This window comes from Suncus etruscus, chromosome 20 (assembly GCF_024139225.1).
Source record: "Suncus etruscus isolate mSunEtr1 chromosome 20, mSunEtr1.pri.cur, whole genome shotgun sequence".
NCBI classification, from domain to species: domain Eukaryota; kingdom Metazoa; phylum Chordata; class Mammalia; order Eulipotyphla; family Soricidae; genus Suncus; species Suncus etruscus.
Genome location: NC_064867.1, coordinates 29,261,319 through 29,286,081, shown reverse-complemented (window position 1 = coordinate 29,286,081; position 24,763 = coordinate 29,261,319). Strand labels below are relative to the sequence as shown.

Sequence of the window (24,763 nt, the reverse complement as noted above, 5' to 3'; positions counted from 1 at the left end):
ATCTTGGTCAGGCCCATATGCAGGCCTGAACATTAAAGGAGGCTAGGGCTCTGGGGCAGGCAACCAGGACCCTGATCTCTGACCTTGCCAGTCATTTTCACGAGCCTTCTGATGGCAGAACATCTTCATCGCTCCTCTGAGCCTCAAATCATCAGCTCTAGATAGAGTAACTCCATTTTGATCTCTACAGTCATGAATACAGGAGACAGAGATGGTGCACATGAACAGGGGATGACAGAAGTATGGCAGCCCCAGGGCCCACCTTAGGTGCCAGTTCAGATAAGAAGGGACAGGGCAATAAAGCAACATATAGCCCTTCATCTCTTGGAGCCTAGGAACCTCCTCTGTACAACACTGGTGCCAAGGCATCTTGGGCAGCAAGTGGTACATTCTCAGAGCTCCATGCACAAGCTGCTCTTCAGCTCAACCATGTCCTCACAGCCCCAGATTAGGGACTCAGGAAGTGGTCAGCTAGATGCCCATGACACTGCCTGCTGGTGGAGGCCAGTGCCCTTCCCAGGAGGAGAAAAAAAAAGGAGCATGGCAAGGCCGGAGTGGTGGCGCAAAGGTAGGGCAAGAGGTTGACCTAGGACAGACCGCGGTTTAATCCCCTGGCATCCCATATAGTTCCCCAAGCAAGGAGCAATTTCTGGGCACATAACCAGGAGTAACCCCTGAGCATCATTGGGTGTGGCCCAAAACCCAAAAATAAGTAAAAGAAAGAAAAGGAGCATGGGAGACACAGACAAGACCACCCCAGACCCAGGTGTACCCAGAATCCCCTAACAACCAACAGGTTGGAGCCAGGGGCACCCACAGGCCAGAAGTCCTCACAGAAGTCTTTACAACTGGGCTCCTCTAACAAATATCCTGCTGAGTCCTCCAGGGCTATAGAGAAACCTGGAGCCCAACTTCCTCCCAGAGGTGCTGTGGTCCCATGCCAGGGCAACAAGTCCAGCTTCCTTCTCTCCAGATGCATGTGCCCGCACCAAAGGCCCCACGGCCTCGGGCCTCCCAACCCCAAACGCCAAGAGCAGTACTGGCCTGAACTTTGGCCTGTGCACTGCTTTCTGAGAAAGCCCCAAAGTGACAGCCACATCTAAGTGATGGCCACCATGGATGGGTCCTAGGCTCTAAGTATCACAAAATGATACTGGTCACAAAATGACCTGTTCAAGCTGCAACAGGCTCTGGAAAGGACTTTGTTCAGCCCATGGATTTCCTACTCAAATTGACCACATTGACCATTCTCAAGGTCCCCTAACAATCCTGACCACCGTAGGATATGATTCCCACAAGCTGAGGGCAGCTGACCCCTCAAACCACCCATGCACCCCCAATCTGACCTCGTACCTGCATTACCCAATGACCTCTTCCCCCGTGGGGTCTGGAGTTCCAGTCAGCAAAGAGCTTTAGAAGTACATTTGCTCCATTGGGGCACCTGCCTTCATCAACAACCCGGGCCGGCTGACTTCAAACCTACTGTTGCTTTTTCTATTGCCAGCCGCCTCTTGGCCAGATTCCTGCATTCCTGAGTCTCCCGGGAGCCCCACAGCATCCCGAAAAGCAGGTGGGATAGGCCCTGAGGATGGGAAGAGGAAGGCGAGCGGACAAGGTGTGCAGGCAGACTGCCAGAGTCATGGAGGACACTGCCACAACCTGAGGGGGACAATGAGAGCAGTGTCAGCAGAAGGAACAGGGTCATGATGAAGCCAGGCTGTGCAAGAGACTAAGACAACAATAAACAGTCGCAGACAAGGTAGCCAACAAACAGAGGTACTGAAGCCACACCAGAAGGAAGTCAGTCAGCCCAGGCAGTGGAGAGCCTCCTGTAAGACACTGCCTAGCACTGAAGGCAAGGAGGAGCTGAGGAATCCTCAGACACCCATCTGCACATGGACCACTCTCCAGAAGGTCAGCACAAGCCATATAGGTGGACTGCAACCTCACACATTACCCAAAACTAATCCTGGGGAGATAGAGGCTTTAAACCCCCAAATGTATGGCTTTTATTAAAAAAAAAAACTAGAAAAAGGGGCCGGAGAGATAGCATGGAGGTAAGGCATTTGCTTTGCATGCAGAAGGTCAGTGGTTCGATTAGTGGCATCCCATATGGTCCCCTGAGCCTGCCAGGAGTGATTTCTGAGCATAGAGCCAGGAGTAACCTATGAGTGCTGTCGGGTGTGACCCAAAAACCAAAAGGAAGGAAGGAAGGAAGGAAGAAGGAAGGAAGGAAGAAGGAAGGAAGGAAGGAAGGAAGGAAGGAAGGAAGGAAGGAAGGAAGGGAGGCAGGGAGGGAGGGAGGAGGGAGGGAGGGGGGAGGGAGGGAGGGAGGGAGGAGGGAGGGAAGGTGGAGGGAAGGTGGGAGGGAGGGAGGGAGGGAGGGAGGGAGGGAGGGAGGGAGAGAGAGAGAAAGAAAGAAAGAGAGAGAAAGAGAGAGAGAAGGAAGGAAGGAAGGAAGGAAGGAAGGAAGGAAGGAAGGAAGGAAGGAAGGAAGGAAGGAAGGAAGAAGGAAGGAAGGAAGGAAGGAAAGGAAGGAAGAAAGAAGAAGAAAGAAAGAAAGAAAGAAAGAAAGAAAGAAAGAAAGAAAGAAAGAAAGAAAGAAAGAAAGAAAGAAAGAAAGAAAGAAAGAAAGAAAGAAAGAAAGAAAGAAAGAAAGAAAAGAAAACACAATAAGGAGAAGGAAAAAAGGATGATCTAAAAGTAAAAAGTATTCAAGTTAGGAAACCTATAAAAGAAAAAAAAGGAGGGGAGGGACCGGAGAGACAGCATGGAGGTAAGGCATTTGTCTTTCATGTAGAAAGATGGTGGTTCGAATCCTGCATCCCATATGGTCCCTGGTGCCTGCCAGGGGCGATTTCTTTTTTAATTTTTTTTTCTTTTTTTTGGGCCACACCCTTTTGATGCTCAGGGGTTTACTCCTGGCTAAGCACTCAGAAATTACCCCTGGCTTGAGGGGACCATATGGGACGCCGGGGGATCGAACTGCGGTCCTTCCTTGGCTAGCACTTGCAAGGCAGACGCCTTACCTCTAGTGCCACCTCACCAGCCGCCAGGGGCGATTTCTGAGCATAGAGCCAGGAGTAACCCGAGTGCTGCCGGGTGTGACCCAAAAAACCAAAAAAAAAAAAAAAAAAAAAAAAAAAAGGAAAGACTGATAAATCCAACAACATAGAAATTAAATATTTTGCTGTTTGCGTATGTGGGGGGGGGGGGGGGGGAAGGTGATTACATAAGGATCAAAGGTGACAGAAGAGAAGCATAAAATGCATGCAGCCCACAAAGGCTCTTATCATCAGATAGAGGGGAACTAGTGTTGAGGTTGTCAGGATGTGGTGGATACTGCTGAGATCTACAATTGCACCCATAACTGCTGCTACTCCGGGTTCCATTAAAGAGGCAACTGGCAGAGAGGTACTTATGTGCCCTCTAAAGGAAGAGCTGCAACACTGAAGGCACCTGGTGGTTGGCCTGTTGTTCTTACTCGTAAGTCAGATCCATTGCAACCCAAGAGTCAAACCAACCAAATGGCACCAAGGGCAAAGCACTGCCAGGAGTTGCCTTAGGCCCTGAAGCCCCATTGGGCATGACCCCTATTTCAAGGAAAGACTATCATCACAGTACAAGTAGGATCATTTATGGTTCTAAACTAATGTTTTTGCTAACCAGAAAAATAAAGCATTTCTATTAAAGTCTGAACAGTGTTATGCGTGAAGGAAGGAAGGAAGGAAGGAAGGAAAGAAGGAAGGAAGGAAGGAAGGAAGGAAGGAAGGAAGGAAGGAAGGAAGGAAGGAAGGAAGGAAGGAAGGAAGGAAGAAGGAAGGAAGGAAGGAAGGAAGGATGGATGTAGGGAGGGAGGGAGGGAGGGGAGGGAGGGAGGAGGGAGGGAGGGAGGGAGGAAAGAAGGAAGGGCACTTCATATGGCCCTCACCCCAAGTTCCACCAGGAATAATTCTTTGATTTTATTTTGGTTTTTGGTTTTTGGTCCATACTGGTGATACTCAGGGGTTACTTTTGGCTATGTGCTCAGAAATCTCTCCTGGCTTGGGGGACCAGATGGGATGCCGGGGATCAACCCCAAGTTCGTCCTGGGTCAGCTGTGTGCAAGGCAAACGCCCTACTACTGTACTATTGCTCCGCTCCCCATAGGAATAATTCTTGACTAGAGAGCCAGGAATAAGCCCTGAGTAACACTAGGTGTGATCCCTCCAACAACAACAGAACAACAACAAAAGAGAGAGAGTCGGCAACGTTCAGTATTAAAGTTCTGTGCACCAGGGCCTTTTTCCTTAACAAAATCAGGGCTCAGAGAAACCTAACATGGGGAATGCCTTTGCCCCTGGGTAACTGTCCCTATCTGCCACACGGGCACATACCATTCCAGTCTCTCCTGTGGGGAAGTTCTGAGTCAACCTAGTAGAATCACAATGGCAACACAATGGCAGGTGCTAAAGAGTGACCACCAGCTGCTTCCAGAGACACTCTGCCAATGATATCCGTCCTCCTTCCAAAAGACCCATCCAGAGAGACTGGACTTGTCCTCACACCACAACTAGAGCCAAGAGATCACAGTGTACAAGAGGACAGAGGTAACTGGCAGGCTGCAATTTTCTGCATTGTTGCAAAGACATCCTGAGCCTCTGAAAAAACTTAGAAAGGAAAAGGTCTGGGGCTGGAGAGAAAGCACATGGGTCAAGGCACTCGCCTTGCATGCTGCTGACCCAGGTTCAACCCTCAGGACCACATAGAGTCCCCTGAGCTCTGCTGTGGCACAGAGCCAGGAAAAGTCCCTGAGCAACACCAGGTAAAACCCCAAGAGCCCCTAAAAGGGAAGAATGGGAAGCATGTGTAATTTAAAAGAAAAAAAAATAAGGAGTTGGTGATAGGAGAGAAAATTGACCTGTATGTGCATCTTCCCATTTTAAGTGATCTTCACAGTACCCGGGAAGGGGGTCTGGAGTGGAGTGTCATTCATATTAGGCAAATGCAGAATGGAGGTGTTCAGTGACCTCCCCCACCCCACCCCCGCACAGCCAGCCAGGCTGCTCCCAAAAGGGCCCATCAAGCTGAGAGAAGAGCAGACGGAGAGCCCGGGCTGCATGCTCTAAGGTGGATAGAAGAACCCTCTGCACTTGCCACAATAGGGAAAGGCTGGGCCAATAAACAGCAGTCAACCTGGGATCGCTCCAGGACTATGAGGATGGAGCAGGGCAGCGAGACTGGGGCAGGACTGAGACACTCTTGGCTGAAGGCCTTTGGGGCAGGGTACCTGCTTCTGGAAGCCCACTATGGGCTGATGCAGACCAACCTTACTAGCCTCACAGACATACCTCTATACTGAGTCATTTGAGGGGGAGGCCACTACATGTCTATTAAAAAGAAGCCGGAACAACAGTAAGGAAGGTAGGATGCTGATTCAATCCCCAGCACCCCATATAGGCAAGTTCCATTAGGAGTGATTCCTGAGCACAAAGCTAGGAGTAAACCCTGAGCATTACTCTGGATAGCACCAAAACAAGAACTTTACAGGACAATGAAGTGTAGCTAATCACCTTAAGCACACCTCCTGTTTTAACTTCTAGAGCACATACCCTGCTTTCCCTAATCCCCGTATCCTGTTTTACCTAAACACAGAAGCAGTGCAAGCTGGGATTTTGGGGGTTTTTGTTTGTTTTTAGTTTTTGATTTTGGGAATACACCCCGTGGTGCTCAGTAGGGTTACTCCTGGCTGTTGTGCTCAAAAGTCGCTCAGGGGACTATATGGGATACCAGATGTCAAACCCAGTTAGGTCCAGGGTTGGTGCGAGCTGTTCTGATCTCCTCTCACTCATATCCTACCCAGTTGGCTGACATAGAGTCTACACACCTTTCTCTCTCCTAATATAAATATCCATTTCCCACCTAAAATAAATGGAATTACTCTCCCAAAGTGGCTGGTGGATGCTTCTTCGTGAGTGCTCTTTTCGCCAGAGATCCAACCTTACCAGTGACCTCTACATCCAACGACTCTGACCTTCCCAGTGACTCCACATCTTGGAATCTGACCTTACCAGCCTCATTTACAGATGAACATTGTTGAGCCTGCCATCCGTAGAAATAAAGAAAAATGAAATGAAGAAAAACAAAATAAACATAAACAAACAACAAAAAAGTCAAAGAACAACATGGGGCAGTGGTGTAAAAGGCTACCTGGCTTGGTGGCCTGGAGGAGTTCTATGCTAGAAGGTCCCAGCAAAACTAATCAAAGACCGGGGAGCCCTCAGATATCAACCATGAAAGAGAATAAAGCCAAGGAAGCAAGATCTTCTGATCCTGTCGCATGCTGGGCAGTGGGGTTATGTCCCATCATGGCACTCCTGGCGACAGGAGCAGCAGAAAGGAAGGCATCCCAGGAGAAGTCCATGCTTCCCCGGTTCTGAGAACCGCAGCGCCAAGGGCCAGGGCCGGCTCCTTTGCAGTGAGAGGCCAGCATGGGCTCTGCAGGCCACGGCCTCCCTGCCTCACCGGGGAGTCTGGCCTTTCTGCTTCTTTAAGCTACTGTGTCATCGTCTAGCTGGGGTAATCTTTTTAGCTGACTAGGCACAACAGTACAACTCCTGTTCAAGAGCAGTGAAAAGGAGCAGAAAATGGAATTTGAAATGTAGAAATAAAATAATTGTGGCCCATGAGCTATAATTTGATTTCATGCTTTACAAGGAAATGAAAGAAGGCTTCCTTAAAATGCACGGTTTCTGCTCTTTCCCCTCCCTCCGTCCCCCTCCCCCCCACCTTAACCATTTTAGGATTTCCTCTAGCACCGAAGAGAAAATAGGATTGTGGAAAATGTTCCGTTCTCAAGTGTCCCTGCCACTCAGGGGCAAGCTGGGTTCTAACGTGAACTTCCCATTCTGGGTAAGAGGAAATTCTTCAATTAATAAACCGGGTGTGCGGAGGCCAGTCTTTAAGGTTTAATCAATTTCATCTGTACTTAGGATAAAAAGACTGACTATTCTCCTTTTTTTTTTCTCTCGTTTTCCTTCTTTAAAAAAATAATAAAATGAATGTTTTATTTTAAATTCTTTGAGGTTCGTATCTCCTGTTTCAGGAAATATTGTCTATTCCATGCAGTGAGTATGAACGCTGCCCCCCTCCCTTTTTTTACTCTTGCTAAGAATCTTTTTTTTTTTTTTTTTTTCAAAAATAACTGAATTATCCTCTGCCCTCATATACTATAACGGCTTGGGAGATGATACAAATCGTGCAGGACTTTGGCAGACACCTTGGGGAGTGGGGGGGAGACACAGAGACAAAGCACCAAATATGGATACAAGTGCTTCTTGCGGGCACAGCAGGAAGAGGTGGACCAGGAATGCAATGCTGGGAGAAGCCACCCTCTTGGCAAACCAGAACAGAGAGACCCCCCAACCTCAACTCCAATTCCAGCTAGGAGAGGTCTTGCCGCCACCACCACCCTCCACTCCACCATGACCAGCTAAGCTCCCAGAAGGCCTTGCCTTGGCTGGATCCACAATCCAACATGCTCACCAACCCTTACAACAAGCCTTCACAGGACACACAAAACTCAGACCCAGTTCTCCCAGGACTGCTGAAGGGGTTGGGGGAGCGCACAAATTGGGGGCAGAGGTCATGGTCTGAGTCCATGGAGGGTGGTGAGCACAGCTTCCCAGAGGGCCAAATCTACTCACTTTCCTGCCATGTGCTCCATCATCTAACTCCCTCTACCCGCTGCCTGTTCCATGGGTGCTGAGAGACAGAAGAAGAGAACATGGTGAGGCATTTGCTATGCATTCAGATGACACCATTCAATCCCTGGCACTTCAAGGCAGCACAGTCCTCCAAGCGCTGACAGAGGTCACTCCTGACACTGCTGGTGTGGCCCGAAGGAACAACAACCAAAAGAAACTTTCAAAATAAAGTTTTAGGGCCCGGAGAGATAGCCTGAAGGTAGGACGTTTGCCTTGCATGCAGAAGGACGGTGGTTCAAATCCTAGCATCCTATATGGTCCCCTGAGCCTGCCAGGAGTGATTTTTAAGCATAGAGCCAGGAGTAACCCCGGAGCGCAGCTGGGTGTGACCCAAAATCCAATAAATAAATAAATAAAATGATAACAAACGTGGCAAGTTAAGTGCTGACTAACACCATGCTGAAGAGAGTGTTCCTAGTCTTAAGAAATAGGGACCAGGAACCTCCGTCCTCTTGGAGGTGCCACAGCTTTTCTCAGGCGGAAGTAGATGCTTCTTTCGAGTTCAGAGCTTTAACTCCATCTTTGGGGCAGCACAGGCAACACATTTTGCTTTGTCCATTAGTAAGAAAGCTTCATGTTCAACATGGCTACTATCAAGGGTCTTAACTTAGCTGGTCCCAGCGCTGGGCCACTGACCATCTGTACAAACACACAACACCACTGTGCTCACTGTGAGGGAGGAAGGGTGAGAAGAGGAAGAAAGAGAGAAGAAAGGAAAGAGAGAAGAGAGGGACAGAGGGACAGTAGGCAAGAGAGAAGCAGAGAAATGCAAGGTCACTCCATTCCCAGAGTGGAGTGGATTGGGGTCTGCGAGAACAGCATGCATTTCTGGGCATCAGGTTGCCCCCCAAGTGCCACCTGGGAAGATCTCTGGAAAAAACAAGCATCTTGGGATCCCAAAGATAACTCAAAAAAAAAAAAAAAAAAAGCCTCCAGGACACCCGCCAAGTCTTACAGTGAGTCAGCATGCCCCGTCCTATGGATGTCCAGGTCCCTGGGAGAACAAGGACAAGATGTGAGGGAAGAGACATACCCAGGCTCTACAGGAAACACTGGGTCCCAAGTCAAGCCCAGAGGCACTGATTATTCTAGGCCTCGGTGTTTCCCATCTGCAAAGTGGAAGCTGTCTCAACCTTGCAGGAGAACGTGGGGTTCATCAGTGGTGTGCATGGCCAGTGCAATACCTGTGGCATTGAGTGGGAAGATGGTCAACAGGGAATTGAGTTCCTCGGGGTTCTCACTGGCAGAGTCCAGCCCTGGGCAGAACATGAGGAGCCATGTGTCCACAGGGAAAAGAATGCGGTACTGGGTGCACAGCCCCAGTGATGACCGAGGGCATGCAAACTCGATACTGAAGGGACAGGAGCTCGGGGTCTGGGCCACAGGACCAGCCACTCCTCAGCTGCAGCCCACGTGCCCGCCCCCCAGGAATGTGGGCCTGAGGTTGGCAGATCTTCCCAGTTTTCAAGAGAAGCCAAAAATCTGGACTATTACATGAAATCTGCCAATCCTTAAATGTTGACAACCAACTCCAAAAATGTTTGAGCTTCTGGCCCAAACAAAACATGTCCAGGGGCCAAAACTGTCCGTGTTCCTCAGTGTTAGAGCTCTTGGAGGGAGATTCCTCCAGAAAGGACAGTGGGGAGGACAAAACAAACACCCTCACTCTGCTGGTATTCAGACAAACTAAGAACCAGTCTAGGCTCAGGACCCACATTCTGATTGAGAAGGAGGCAGGAAGGTAGATGCTGAGGAACCTATGTGAGGCTCTCTGGGGGGGGTCTCTCAGTGCCAGAAAGGCTATTGTAACCTTGGGGTAAAACAAACCAAGGTCCAGGCCTCAGCCTGGCTGTGTTTCCACAGATGTACTCCCAATCTGCCTTGTGGCCCCTTTGAGGAATGAGGGACCAGTGCTGGGCTGTCCAGGCAGCCAAGACCCGCAACCTGACTTTCAGCATGGGGCCCCTAGAGTCCAGAGCCAGAGAAATAGCACAGTGGCATTTGCCTTGCAAGCAGCCGATTCAGGACCTAAGGTGATTGGTTTGAATCCAGGTGTCCCATATGGTCCCCCATGCCTGCCAGGAGCTATTTCTGAGCAGATAGCCAGGAGTAACCCCTGAGCACCACTGGGTGTGGCCCAAAAACAAAACAAAAAAGAATCCAGCAATGCTTGCTCTCTCTCTTTCTTCCCCCCTCCTTCAGTTGTTCCTCTTTTCTCATTCTCTCTCCTACAGTTTCAAGCAAAGTTTTCCACGCTGAGTCTCCAATATTCCTAGATAGGTAGAATATCCAAGATTGACCCTAAACAATACTCTCTGGTATGATTGCAGCAGAAACCCCAAGGGTCATAGCAGGACTCCCTCACGGATGGCAAGATTCTCCTCAACCTGGGCACAAGTGCCACCCACAGGTTAGCAGCTCGATGAGCTGAACAAAAGCTCTCCCTACTTTGTACACATCAGCACCCCCAAGGCAATTCTCAGAAGAGGGACTGGCACCAACTGGCCTGTTTTCCAGATAAGTACATCAAGGCACAGAGCGGTGAGGCCAGGCGCTGTGGTTCCCAAAGGCACTGCTTTACCCCATGTGAAGGAGAAAGTAGGTTGCAGGAAGGGAAGAGGGGGCTCCCACCCCTCTCTGCATATATTGCCTCTCCAGCTGCCCCACAACACTCCCCAGATAGCCCCACTCTTAACTCTGTGCACCAGTTCAGGCCCAACCAAATCTTCTCCCATCCTGCCTCTTCGCTTGCTCCTCAGCTTTTCGCTTCAGCTCCGAAGTCACCTCCCAGGCCCCATTCCTGTGAGTGTGCATGAGGTGACTCCAAAGTATTCACCCTGGCCCAGGTGAGCCCCATTCTGTAGCCTGTTGTACCCCCTGCAGCCTGTCCCTGAGGACAGGGATCCCTGTCTCCTCAGCAATATAGAGTATCTATGCTGAACTACAGGGAACAGAAGTGAGAGGGGACCAAGCCTGAGCAACTACTAACAGGTTCTTGCCAGGGGCGGCAGGCCCTCTCTCAGTGGGGCTGCTTAGCACATACTTAAGCAGTGTGGAAGCCTGCTCAGAAAAGAGTAGAAATAGGGGCAGGAGGAGTGGCGCAGCAGTAGAGCATTTGCCTTGCATGCGGCTGACCTAGGACGGACCGCAGTTCGATCACCAGGTGTCCCATATGGTCCCCCTAACCAGGAGCAATTTCTGAGTGCAGAGACAGGAGTAACTCCTGAGCATTACTGGGTGTGCCCCCCCCCCAGAAAAAAAAAAAAAAAACAGAAAAGAAATTGGGTAAATAGGTGCAGGAACTGGAGACCATGCAGAGGCCAAGCCGCAGGCTGGGCCTACAGAGTAAAGGCCCTGGGTTTCCCCATGTTACCTGGGTTGCATCCGCTGGGTGAGCCTTCAAGTAAACCCCAGCAAGGGAAGAAAAGGAAGAAACTGAAAGTAGAATGGTGAGGAAACAATCCGAGGTCAAGTTCTAAGGCAGAACTGGGCCTCAGACACAGACCTTCATTCCACAGACCCCAGATGCCTACAGGATGCTATTCACTCCAGGGACTATTCTGAGAAACACTCAGCTCAAATGTGCCTGTGGAGGAAGGAGATCTGCATGCTGGGACCCCACTACTCTAAGGGTGCTCAAGAGGGAGGCACCAGAAGCCCCGGAGACACCAGGAGCACCACTGCGGTGATCCAGCCTGCGAACTCCAGAGGCACCTCCAGAGTGCATTCGGCAAACTGTCGGCTTGGGGAGCAGGAGGAAGAGAGGGAAGAGGGGGGCAATCTACCATGAAAAGTAAGATCAGCAGAATTCCTTCATGAAAAGGGTGGAATTAGCATACGGCCTGAGCTGCCAAGTGAGGCCATTGAAGCAAGCAACACAAATGAGTTCAAGATACAATTAGACATTTTTCTGGATGGAGACAGAGGGGATCGCAGAAGGCCCGGCAGGTCACATTTCATTTGGAGCAGCAGGCACAGGGCAGCCTGCCGGGAGCACCACGGGTCCACCCGGCCCCGAGCTTGGAGGCCCCATGGACAAGTGGTCGAGCACGGCCAAGCCACTCTTCTATCTCCAATGGCGGAGCAGCACCTGCCAATCGGTTCATGGCCACCAGGCTGCCCACTCCAGACAACTGTGGAAGAAGCCCATGAGCCCGCACGGTCCACAGCCGAGAGGGGGTAGGAAGGGGCTGAGGAAGGCCCAGCTGCTGAGCTTGCACTTCCCAGGATCCACAAGGAGCAGCCAATCCCCCTGCAGCACTGGGAAAGGGGCGGAATGACCAGAGGCGCCAACCGCTGGCCCCTAGACCAGCTCTGACTCCACAGCAACAACTCAAGACAGCTGTTCCCAATCTTGCAGAGTGTGCAGCACATGGGGCCCACCCAGGGGACGAGTGCTCAGCCCTGGGAGCCACGTGACTGAGACACCACCCCCCCCCCCATGTCTCCTTTATGGAGCTCTCACAGGCTCCCATGGCATGGGGCGTCCAGGTGAGAGTGATGTTTGGGTTCCCTCCCTAGCCTGCACCCTCTGCCTTGTGTCCTCAGTTCTACCCTGCACCCCGCCAGGCCCCTCACCAATGCCAGCAGACCCCCAGGCCTTGGTTCTAGGCTCCCTCTATGGTGATCCACCAAGGACTGATAATCCTGGGAGAGAAGAGGAAGCATTTCCCACCTGGATCCCATCGGCAAAGGGGCCCTCAGCATGAGTTAGAGCCAAGATGACAGACAGAACAGTGAGCGGCACAGACCCCTCTTCTCTCCACACCCCTGCAAAGCTAGACATTTGAGGTCCCCAATAACAGTAGGGCCAGTGCCCATTCTGCTCTGTCCTCTTGAGGGTAGACACAGACAGACTAAAGGTTCCCTTTTGTAAAGCACCCCTCAAGGCAACTATGCCTTGAAGGTCCACAAAGCACCCACTGTACAGCCGTGCTCTCTGGGTGCTTTACCCCCATCCTCCAGGGTGTCCAAGGCAGAAGTGCGAAGTTCCTCCTCAGCCCAAACCTACCAGGAAAACTGCAGAGCCCCGAGGCTGAGGCTCAGGGTACCCTTGTGGTTGTCTGTGCTCCTTTCAGAGGCTGACCAGGAACCCCCACCCCAGGCACGGCACAAAACCAGAACAGCCGCAGCAGGGGCCAAGAATCGCCAGGGCCAGCAGTCTCCTCCAAGCAAGTCTCACTCCATGTTTTCCCCCCAAATCTGTGACCAAAGGCCACCTAAACACTTCATGCCATGTGGACGGGCAGTTGACACAGGGCAGAACCCACAAGATTCAGAAAAATGCACCAAACCAGATCCACTCTTGGGCCCTGACTGACAGCTACCATCACCCCCAGGTTTCCCCTACCCCCCAAAACCAAAGGCCTGGGAATACAGGCGTCCTTATATCTCCTGGGAGCTGGGACAAATCAAGCCTAAAAGACATTTTTCTAGGCAACTAAGAATGTCCTGAATATGAACATGCTAGCACATTCAGTGATACCAAGAAATTATTCATAATACTTGCTGTGAGTGATTAGGCTTAAGTATTAGAAGTAAAATAACAAGATCTGGTGAATTTGTTTTGAAATACTTCCAAAAAGCAGAGGAGAAGGAGAAAGAAGAGTTGGGACAGGCTAGCTAAAATGGTAACTTCACTCAGAGCATGTACGAAGGCTTCCTTCTAGCTTGCTTGGATATGTTCAAATTTTTCCATTAAATAAACAATAAGCATAAATCTCTGTAGAAAAGGGTCCCAATGACAATGAGGAGGACGTGAAGGGCAGGGACAAATATAAAGAGGTTGGCCTGGAAGTCTGGTTCTGCCACAGAGCGTGCAGGGACACGCTTTCCACCACACTTACTCCAAATCGAAATGAACAGAGATCACAGAGTGGAGCTGAACCACCAAAGCCAGAACAAGAGCATGACAATGACAGAATACAAGTTCCCCCAAAGTATTCCAAGAAGCAGGCTGTGCTTACTTAATAGTTTGGGGTGGGTATTTATACCCTAACTAGTGCTCAGGGGGTCCTGGGACGCCATCAGCAAAATTCTTGGCCAGCCAGGTGGTAATCCATTGGGAGGCCCAAGGACACCCCATAGTGTAGGCCCTGTGGTGTTAGGAATGAATGCCTGGCGCACCAAGCTATACTTGGAGGCCTGCAGGCTGCACCTGGCAATGCTTAGGAGATCAGGTGGTGCCCAGATTCAAATTCCCCATCACGTGCATACTAGGCATGGGCCCTAACCACTGGATTATCTCCTGACCCCTTCCCCCATCACAGTTTAAGGAACAGCTGACCAAAGCTATTGATATCTCTAAAGGAAGATAAACTGTAAAGGGGCGAAGACATAGTTCATTGGTCTTGAACACGGCCAATCTAGGTTCAAATCCAAAGCACCCCAGATGATACCCCCAACCACCACCAGAAGTGATCATTGAGCTCAGAGCCAGGAGTTAGCTCACAGCCAGCTGTGACCCAATCTTCCCCACTAAATATGAAGAATTAGAGAACACAAATATTAGACCTAATGAGTAACATTAGCAGGTTGCATGATCATGGATATGTGATTAAAATATATAAATCAAGTGTTTACATAGTAACAGCTGGAAATTTTCAAAAGTACTGTTTTATAGCATCAAATAGTAAGACGGTACAGCAGTTAAGGCACTTGCATTGAATGTAGCTGACATCAGTTTGATCCCCCGTACCACATCTAGTCCCTAGAGTACCACTGAGAGTGGCACCTGAGCACAGAGCCAGGAGTAAGCCCTGAATACCTACCTCTGTGTGTAGCCCAACTCCTCCCTACAAAAATAGTAAGCCATACATTTGCACCAATTAAAAAACTGGAAGAGAAGATGACCACAAAAAGAAAAAGAAAGAAAAGGATAGGCTCGATCTGCAGCCATTTGTAATTGAGATTTATTAGGGGACTAGGGTAATAATACAGCAGACAGGGTGCTTGCCTTGCACATGACTAACTCAAGTTCAATCCCCAGCATCCCATATGGTTCCACGAGCCTATAAGGAGTTATACCCTGAATGCAGAGTCAAGAGTAAGCACTGAGCACTGACAGGTATGACCCCCCCAAAAAACAAAATAAATTTTAATTTAAAAAAATTTAAAATAAAACAGGCTTAGCAGTAACACACCTAACTAAAACTACAAGAGATCACATAAACCCATAGTTATCATTATACTCAATGATGAAAAATCTAAAACTGTTTCTCTAAGATCAGGAATAAGACAAAGATGTCCATATCACCGTGATTATTTAATGCATATTAAAAATCCGAGCAAAGTAATTTGGCAAAAGGGGGAAAGGGTCCTGAGTTGGGGAGATAAGGTGAACCCTTTGCTGTGTGGATGACCCATTAACACACATGGAAATCCCTACAGATGCCTGTGACTTCTAAGCACAAATGTCTTCCCCAAGGTTGTTTAGCTTTAGTTTCTTCAACAGCATCTTAAAATAGTCACTGCAGGGACTGGAACAATAACACAGTGGGTAGAGTGTTTGCATTGCATGCAGCCGACTGGGGTTTGATCCCTAGCATCCCATATGTCCTCCACCATATGGCACCATCGGGTGTGGCCCCAAAACAACAACAAAACAAGAATAAAATTGTCACTGCAGGGGCAGAGAGATAATACAGAGGGGAAGGTATTTGCCTTATATGCAGCCAACCCAGATTCAATACTGGGCATCCAATATGGTGCCCTGAGCACCTCCGGGAGTGATTCCGGAGTTCTGAGCCCAGAGTAACCCCTGAACACACTGGGTGTAGCCCAAAAACCTAAACAATTGCCACTGTCTAGATGTATTCCTTTTGGATACATAAATGCTACTTTTTACAATTTTTTTCTTCTAATTTATTTTTTGCATATGAAGATATAACCAGTTTTCATATTGATTTTGTAACCCTGATACTTCACCATATTTGTTTATAATTCTGTGCTCAGTGACCAACAGTTTGAGGACATGTTCTGCATTTCCAGTTGTGCAGAAAAAGGACTGTCCTCTCCCACAAGCTCAGAGCCAGATATAGGGACTTAGCATCATGAGAAGTGGTCCAGATTCCCACCTCACAAAAAAAAAAAAAAAATTGCACTTTGGGCTAGAGAAATGGTTCAAAAGGTTTATAATGCATGACACACATGAGGAGCAAGTGACCCGTAGCACCTGAGAGCACCTGAGAGCAACCAGGTGTGGCCCCAATGCCACACATATTAATTAATTAATATTAATATTAATTAATAATTAATATTCTGGGGACAAGGAGGTAGCTCAAAGGACTAGAGTACATGCTTTGTGTGCAGGAGGCCCAGGTTTGATCCCCATCTAGCACCACCTGGGTTCACCACAGCACTGCCAGGAGAGATTACCACCACCAACCCACTCCCAACGCAATGCACAGAGGGTAGGAATGAAGCAGCATCAGGTGTGGTCCCAAACAACACAACAACAAAAATGAAGCAATAGTGGCTGGGGAGATGGTACAGAAAGTAAGGCTCTTGCCCTGCATGGGGTCAATTCAGGTTGGACCCCTGGCACCACACACAGCCCCTGAGCACTATTAGGAATGAGCTCTGAGCACAGAGCCAGGAATAAGCCCTGAATACTGCTGGTTGTGGGCCCCAAAGTAAATAATGAATAAAAGCAATATTTTTAAAAATGACTATTTTCCTTAAAGCAATATGTAGATTTAGTGCAACCCATACCAACATCCCAAAGGCATTAGTCACAAAAATGTAACTGAAAATCCTTAAATGTGTAGCAAAAGACGTCACTTAAAAGAGTCAAACAATGCTTGGGAGGGAAATGAGCAAACTGGAATTTTCACGTCAAGGGGAGCTTAACCATGCTGGAGTACAGGCAACTGCATGCAGGAACTTCAGATGATCTCCCACACCCCACATGATCTCCCAAGTACCACTGGGAGCACTGAGCTAGGAACAGCCCTTGAACACTGCCAGGAATGACTCAAATACCCCTTCTCCCCACCACAAAAGAAGAGGAATCTCAAGCTCCTTAACATCAAACTCTACTACAAAGCTACACTGACCAAAAACTAGATGGTACTGGAATAAAAGCACATGGGGCCAGAGATATGACTTGGTGGTAAAGCATGTGTGATTTGTATGCATGAGATCTGGGCTGGAACCTCCATACCACACCACCAAAAACAGGCAGAAACATCAGTGAAACAGAATCAAGAGCCCAGACACAAAACCACAGATATATGGATGACTAACGTATATCAAAGAAGCCAAGAGCATACCATGGAGAAAAGAAGTCTCTTTGCTGGGAAACTGGGTAACGACGTCAAAAAGAATGAAACTACATTATTATCTTCTACCACATAGAAAAAAAATATTCAAATGGATTAGACATTTGAACTGACACCAGACTTAAGAATTGACACCAGAGCTAACAGAGAGCACAGTGAGTAGAACACTTGCCTGGCACAAAATCCAGGTTCGATCCTCAGCATTACATATGGTCCCCCAGCACCACCAGAGGTGATCCTTGAAGAAAGGGCCAGAACAAAGCCCTGAGCACTACTGGGTCCAAAATAAAACCAAATCAAAAGGAACTGAACCTAAGAAGGTGGTCTGTGCTTTGACACTGGCCTTTAGATATGCCTTTGTGGCTTTGTGTCCAAAAGAGAAAGAATTATTAGGAAAAAATAAACAAATAAGAAAGTTTCTGCATAGCCCAAAATACTGTCTTATAGAGAAAAGGCAGCCTGCTCGACAAGAAGACAACTGGAAAAACCATCCATCAGACAAGAGCCTAAACAGTAACTATTAAAAATATATGAATAACTCAGTAACAAAGCAAACAGCCTGATTAAGAGCTAAACGGGGGGGTGGGGGCTGGAAAAATAGTGCAGTGGTAGGGCATTTGCCTTGCATGCAGCTGATTCAGGACAGACCTTAGTTCAATCCCCAGAGATCCTTATGGTCCCCCAGCCAGGAGGAATTTCTGAGCGCATAGCCAGGAGTAACCCTGGAGAGTCACCAGGTGTGCCCCCCCCCAAAAAAAAGAGAGCTGAACAGGAGATATAATATGCATTTAATTAAAATAGATAAAACTGTGCTGTGCCAAAGATGGCCAAAGACACATAAAACTGTTTCCCCATATACACCAGTCGTACCATATGGCATTGTTCCTTTTTGCATAGGCACATTAAAATAGGGAAATCTTAACTGTGCAAACAAGTTCTTATCTAATAGAGATAGAAACACATAAGTTTTATATTACACCCTGAACACTTGTCATAGTGACTTGGATTAGGCTTCAGAAGATTGGACATTGACTATTCACCCCTGAACCTTGGGCCCCACCTATGGAAACAGCATGGTTTTCTACACCAGCAACAGGAATCATACTTCTACCAGGGAAGACTCTACTGCTACCCTGGCATCAACTTACTCCAGAGAGGGTTCATATGATACCCCCATGACGTGGTAACAGCAAAAACCTGTTTTCAGGTCAGGGTTCTCTGCATTGCCTCTTAATGGTGAGATGAAACCAGAAGATGCTGTGTCACCCTGACTTCCACCTAGGATCTAGACGGAAACTAGGATCTCTAACTACAGAAACCTGACAGCAACAACTGTGATTGTGAAGAGGTTTTACTGGGACCACAAACAACTTAGCATGCCTGGAGCCTGTAGTTGGTCTTATGCCAGAATACTTCATGAAAAAGGTCTCTCTGGTTTTAGGCCAAAAGGTTTTCCTTTCTATTTTCCCCAAATTTTGCTGTGCCTATGCAAACAACAACTGCCATACACACACCTTTTTAATATATTTTTAAATTCTTATCTTTAAAAAAAAGAGAGCTTGCTAAACCTTCTGCTATTGTATTAATGATTTTATTGGAGATACAATAATTTCCACAAATATACTTGCTACTGAGCTTTTTCTTTTTGCTTCTCTTCCATTTTATTTTTTAGGTTTTCTTTCTATTTTCTTTCTATTTTTTCTCAATAACTTTGCTTTTCCTTATCTTGAAACAAATTATTATGATGGGTATGTCAACTATGTGATGCATTTTCTTTAAATAAAAAATTTTTTTAAAAAGAATGCAGGGAGGGCCCGGAGAGATAGCATAGCGGTGTTTGCCTTGCAAGCAGCTGATCCAGGACCTAAGGTGGTTGGTTCAAATCTCGGTGTCCCATATGGTCCCCCGTGCCTACCAGGAGCTATTTCTGAGCATACAGCCAGGAGTAACCCCTGAGCACCGCCGGGTGTGGCCCAAAAACCAAAAAAAAAAAAAAAAAAAAAAAAAAAGAATGCAGGGCATTTCTCTTGCTAAAGCACAATAAAACAGTCAAGTTAAAACATATCCGTGTGTCACTCCCCTCTACTCTGCCCTCAGCCCCACTGCAAAATATAAGTTCCCACCCACTCACAAAATCACCCCATTTCTGGTAATCTGCTCAAAAAAATGAAATAAATGTTCAATATAGAGTTGTTAAAGTAGAGAATAAAAATAAAGCATCTAATTAATTTCACCAAGAATGGATGTGAGACCAGGGAGAGAGCTTTAAGGCCTGGGTGTAAATTTTGCCTTTGCGGCCTGGGTTTGATCTTTGGCATTATATGGTCCCCTGATCACCAACAAGAGCATCCACCAAGCCCCCAAACACACACTATTGTATTTTCTTCTGCAGAAGAAAAAATGTGTGAGAAAACAATGACAATGACAGTTGGAAATGCTTGTTCTGGACAAGAACTGTGAGCTGAAAGGAGATAAAGTGATATGCATGATACCCCTTAGTAACAATATTGCAAAACACTGTGTCTAAAAAGAAAAAGTGAGAAAAGAGACAGAGACAGATATAGAAAGAGAAGAAAACTGTCTGCCATAAAAGCATGTAGGGGGAATCTCCATATCGCTTTCCATAAAGGTTGAACTAGACGGCATTCCCACCAGCAGTGGATAAGAGTTCCTTTCTCTCCACATCCCCGCCAAGCAATATGGAGATTCCTCCAAAAACTGGAAATCGAGCTCCCATACGATCCAGCTATACCACTCCTAGGAATATACCCTAGGAACACAAAAATACAATACAAAAACCCCTTCCTTACACCTATATTCATTGCAGCACTATTTACCATAGCAAGACTCTGGAAACAACCAAGAAACTGTGGTACATATACACAATGGAATATTATGCAGCTGTCAGGAGAGATGAAGTCATGAAAATTTCCTATACATGGATGTACACGGAATCTATTATGCTGACTGAAATAAGTCAGAGAGAGAGAGAAAAACGCAGAATGGTCTCACTCATCTATGGGTTTTAAGAAAAATGAAAGACACCCTTGTAATAATAATTTTCAGACACAAAAGAGAAAAGAGCTGGAAGTTCCAGCTCACCTCAGGAAGCTCACCACAAAGAGTGATGAGTTTAGTTAGGGAAATAACTACATTTTGAACTGTCCTAATAACGAGAATGTATGAGGAAAATGGAGAGCCTGTCTAGAGTACAGGCGGGGGTCGGGTGGGGCGAAGGGAGACTTGGGACATTGGTGATGGGAATGTTGCACTGGTGATGGGTGATATTCTTTACATGACTGAAACCCAAACACAATCATGTATGTAATTAAGGTGTTTAAATAAATTTTAAAAAAAAAAGCATGTAGGGGGGAGGGCAAGAGAGAAACTGGGGACACTGGTGGCAAGAAATATGCACTGGTGAAGGGATGGGTATTGAATATTGTATGACTGAAATGCCATCATGAAAAACTTTATGACTGTGATTTCATGGTGATTCAATTTAAAAAAATAATTAAAAATAGTGACAACGTGCTCACTTTGGCAGCACATGTACTAAAATTGGAATGATACAGAGAAGATTAGCATGGTCTCTACGCAAGGATGACACGCAAATTTGTGAAGCATTCCATATTTAAAAAAAAATAGTGACAAAACAAAGCAGGGTAAAGAAATGCTATCAAACCATTCAATATGTTACTGAATAAATAGTTCCTCAACAGAATATGGCTCAAAAACTTTCAAATCAAGGCCTAAAAAAAAATTTTTTTTTTTTTTGGTTTTCGGGCCACACCCGGCGGTGCTCAGGGGTTACTCCTGGCTGTCTGCTCAGAAATAGTTCCTGGCAGGCACGGGGGACCCTATGGGACACAGGTATTCGAACCAACCACCTTTGGTCCTGGATCGGCTGCTTGCAAGGCAAGTGCCGCTGTGCTATCTCTCCGGGCCCAAGGCCTAAAATTTTATACCCACAGGAACTCTATTATAGAAAAAATATCAAAATATAGAATTATTCTCAGTAACGAGATTAATATTTTTTCCTTGTACTTTTTACTATCTTCCAGATTTTCAGCATAAGTCAGTTACATATTCAGAGGAAGGAGACTAAAACAAAGCATGAAGAACATGAATGATCCACACCAATTCTCATGAAGTGTCAATAAATTCATCAGAACATATAGCAATAATAGTATTTTCAATATTTGGCATTTCTCTTTAGTTCTTTTTCATATCTACTTACTCTTTTTTAACACACCCTAATAAGACAGGGGATGGTAAGGGAGAGGGGTGGGTCTAGGAGAGGAGGTACAGGGCTGGGGAGAGGAAGGGCAGAAAGCGAGAGGAGGGATAGAACAGAGGAGAGGAGGGGTGGGGCTAGGGAGAAAATGGTACCCCTCTATGTCAAGCACAAGCCAGGGTAAACCTGCTTGTACATAAATTATGGCGCAGCTCAAGGGAACTAAACTTCCACCTTCCTGGGCTCTCAAAACTGTATGTTTTCCTCCATACACACACCTCTTCCCTGGCTCTGCTCCCTAGGGCTCTGTACCTCAGACTCTGGTCTCAATCAACCATTCCCAGAGAAGGGTAGTTCCTAAGGAGGGATGCCTGTCTGCTACTGAGATGAGCAGTTCTGAACAGAAAGAATTCGTGTCTTCCTCGAGAAAGTCTGCAGTTAAGGTCTAAAACCCAGAATAACAAGAGACAGAATAAAGGGTCTGGAGTGATAGTATAGTAGGAAAGGCATTTGCCTAGCATGCAGCAGACCCAGGTTCTATCCCCTGAGCTACATATGGATTCTCAAACCCTACCAGAAGTGATTCCCGAGCAAAGCCAAGGTCAGATCCCTGCATATGGCCAGGTATGGCCCAAAGGGAGGCAAATAAGGATGATTTAAAGGTTAAAAATATTCAAGTTTGAAACTTGGGGTCGTGTTAAAAATAAGACCAAGGAGTTCAAAAAACAAGTTCAAAGGCGAGTACAGGAAGACAGACAGACAGACAGACAGACACAGGCCCCGGCATCATTCCGGCCCCACGTGGCTGCCAGAACACCACTGGGTCTAGCCTGGCTAGACCCAATACCATGCCCCCCTCCCCACCCAAAATGTTAAAATGATTGCTCTGGAAAGGGGGGGGGCACCTGACTTTCTGGGTCCCAGCTGTCTCCTCACACTGCCAACCCTGGGCCTGGCACTGCAGACACGGTCAATCAATGTGAAACAATGAACATCAGGGCCAGAATCACTCTTTTTGCCCCGGACCAAGCCTCTGGAAGCAAACCAAAAGAAAGCCTGAGCGAGCACATCTAAGGAAAGATTTGTGAAGACACAAATCAAGACCGCCGAGCAGCACAAGTGGGGGCCCTCTGAAACCAGGGTCTGTGCTTGGCCCGGAGAGCCAGTCGCATCTGTTTGTTAAAAGCAACTAAAACAAAAATTGTTTTAAGTTCCAGCTGGTGTCTGGGCCACTTTATCAAGCACTTAAGATATAGAGCTGATTATTATTTTTCTGGCAACAAGGAAGAAAGCAGGGCTGAAAGCAGTGTCCTGTTACCAGCTGTTTCCGGAGCGGTTCTCCCAGCCGTCTGTTGGGGCCAGAGTCAATGGCTCGCAAAGCCTGCTGGGCCAGCCTGGTTTTCCTCTCCTCCTTGGGTGCATCTGGGGTTCAGGTACCACAGTACCTAGAGCACATCTTGGTACTGGCTGCTCCCAGACAAACCAAGCGTGGAGACCAGGCCACAGGTAACACATGCGCCCAAAACTTGCCTCTTAAGAGCTCTATCCAGGGGTTTGGAGCTGGTTCTTTGTGGACCTGCTGGGTGGCTTGGAGAGATGCCAAGGAGTGACAGATATAGGAAGGTCTCCATCATGCCATGCTACGATGGGTGGAAGGACACCACTGTCATCCCTCGACCTCACTGTATGTGAGATGGTGACACACATGCCTGGTTTAGCACCCAGCAAGCCACTTTCTCCTGGGCTTTATATCAGGCCAGAGCTCTCCACATCCTCCACCACAGTCCTGCCCAGTCCCGGAGCTCAGGCGTCATCCTTATAACAATGGCTGGCACCACACCAAAGCTCTACGAGTGACACTATTGCCCTTGCTAACCAGGGATATTTGCTATTTCTTCCTTCTTCTGTGCTATTTCCCAAAACTGGCGTAAGAAAAATGTACATCAGGGATGGGTCTTGGAATACTGTATGACTGAAACTCAACCATCAACAACTTTTTAACCATCTCTCATAGTGATTCAATAAAAAATATATTTAAAAGAAAGAAAAAATGGATTTCACAAGCAACATAAGCATAATAACAATATTACTAAACCATTGGTGGGAAAATGCTCAGGCTCTCTGTGATGAAAGCCCATCTGAGGGGACAAGGTCCCCACATGGTCAGGAACCTAAGAATTGCAGCAGATGCTGGCCCTGCTCTGCTAGCCTGAGGAGACCTACCTAGCTACAGAGCCTCAGTTCAAGCAGTGGGACCAGTCAGGACCAGCCCCCAAGAACTGCTGAGCCCTAGACACCAATTCCATGAAACTCCTATGAGCAGGAGTGCCCTGGGTGCTATGGCAGGTGGAAGGCCAAGTGGGGACACCACCATAGCAGCTGCCAGGACCCATCCCTCGTCCCCCATTGCAGCCTCCACATGCCCAGCCTAACCACTTGGACTCTCCTCTCCCAGAACAAGGACCAGCCCTTCCCAACAGCACCAGGCCTGCTCTCTGCTTCCTGTAGCCACTTGGGCCAAACAACCCCTACAGGCCACAGGCCTGCTGGTGGACAAGAAGCCACATGGTGTAGGCTGTGGTTGGTGACTGGCCAAGCTTTGATGTCCTTCCACCCAATGTGGGCCTGTGTCTTAGACTTGTTTATTTTTCCTGTATAATTTTTGCAATGTTTCAACCCAATAGGACAGTTTTTATCAACAATTTCCAGCACAAGAGAACAGCAAAAGTTTGATTTAGGATGAAGACTGGAGGGTGTGCTAGGCTCCGTGAGGCCTGAGGAGTACCCCACTTGGAGAGGGCTGGAAAGCCTTGCAGCACAGAGTCAAAAGCCGTGCCCTCCAGCTCACCAAGCCTCCCTTCTCTGGGGTCACTCACCATGTCACTTCTCATCACTGCAGGTGAAATGAGAAAGCCCAAGGCTGGTGCCTTGTAGAGGGAGGCCCCCCCCCCCCCCCGGGATTGGTCCTGCACTGTTCCCACTTTGCTGGAACTCTGGAAAAGCAAACACTTTCTACAAGGAGAGCTAAGCTGGCAGAAGGAATAGGGAAAACTACACCCAAAGGAGTCAGCAATAAGCCTAAAAAATAAGCTTATATAGAAAAGTTGTAGACTAGGGTAAATGCCCAGTGTCTCCAAGCCTGTCTTTTGCCAACTTTCTGGCTTGAAGAATTACTTTGAGTCAAATTATCCTGTACATGGGGCCGGAGAGATAGCACAGCAGTAGGATGTTTGCCTTGCATGCGGCCAACCCAGGACGGATGGTGGTTTGAATTCCGGCATCCCATATGGTCCCCCGAGCCTGCCAGGAGCGATTTCTGAGTGCAGAGCCAGGAATAACCCCTGAGCACCGCCGGGTGTGACCCCCCAAAATATATATATATTGATATATAATATATTATTACATATATTGACTTTATATATAATATATATCCTGTACAGTCAGAGATCACAGACAAATTAATGACCTCAACTGTGCTTCAGCAACCCAACTCAGTTTGT

General features: G+C 47.6%; 1 protein-coding gene and 1 non-coding gene across 2 annotated transcripts in view; one reads left to right on the top strand and one right to left on the bottom strand.

Annotated features, from left to right (window-relative positions):
- The window catches only part of EEFSEC (eukaryotic elongation factor, selenocysteine-tRNA specific), a 209,729-nt gene that overhangs the window by 129,060 nt on the left and 55,906 nt on the right, over positions 1–24,763 (bottom strand). The window lies entirely within an intron of this gene.
- On the top strand, positions 20,558–20,664 carry LOC125998342 (U6 spliceosomal RNA). Its single transcript, XR_007491932.1, has one exon. It is a non-coding gene; the product is annotated as a U6 spliceosomal RNA (small nuclear RNA).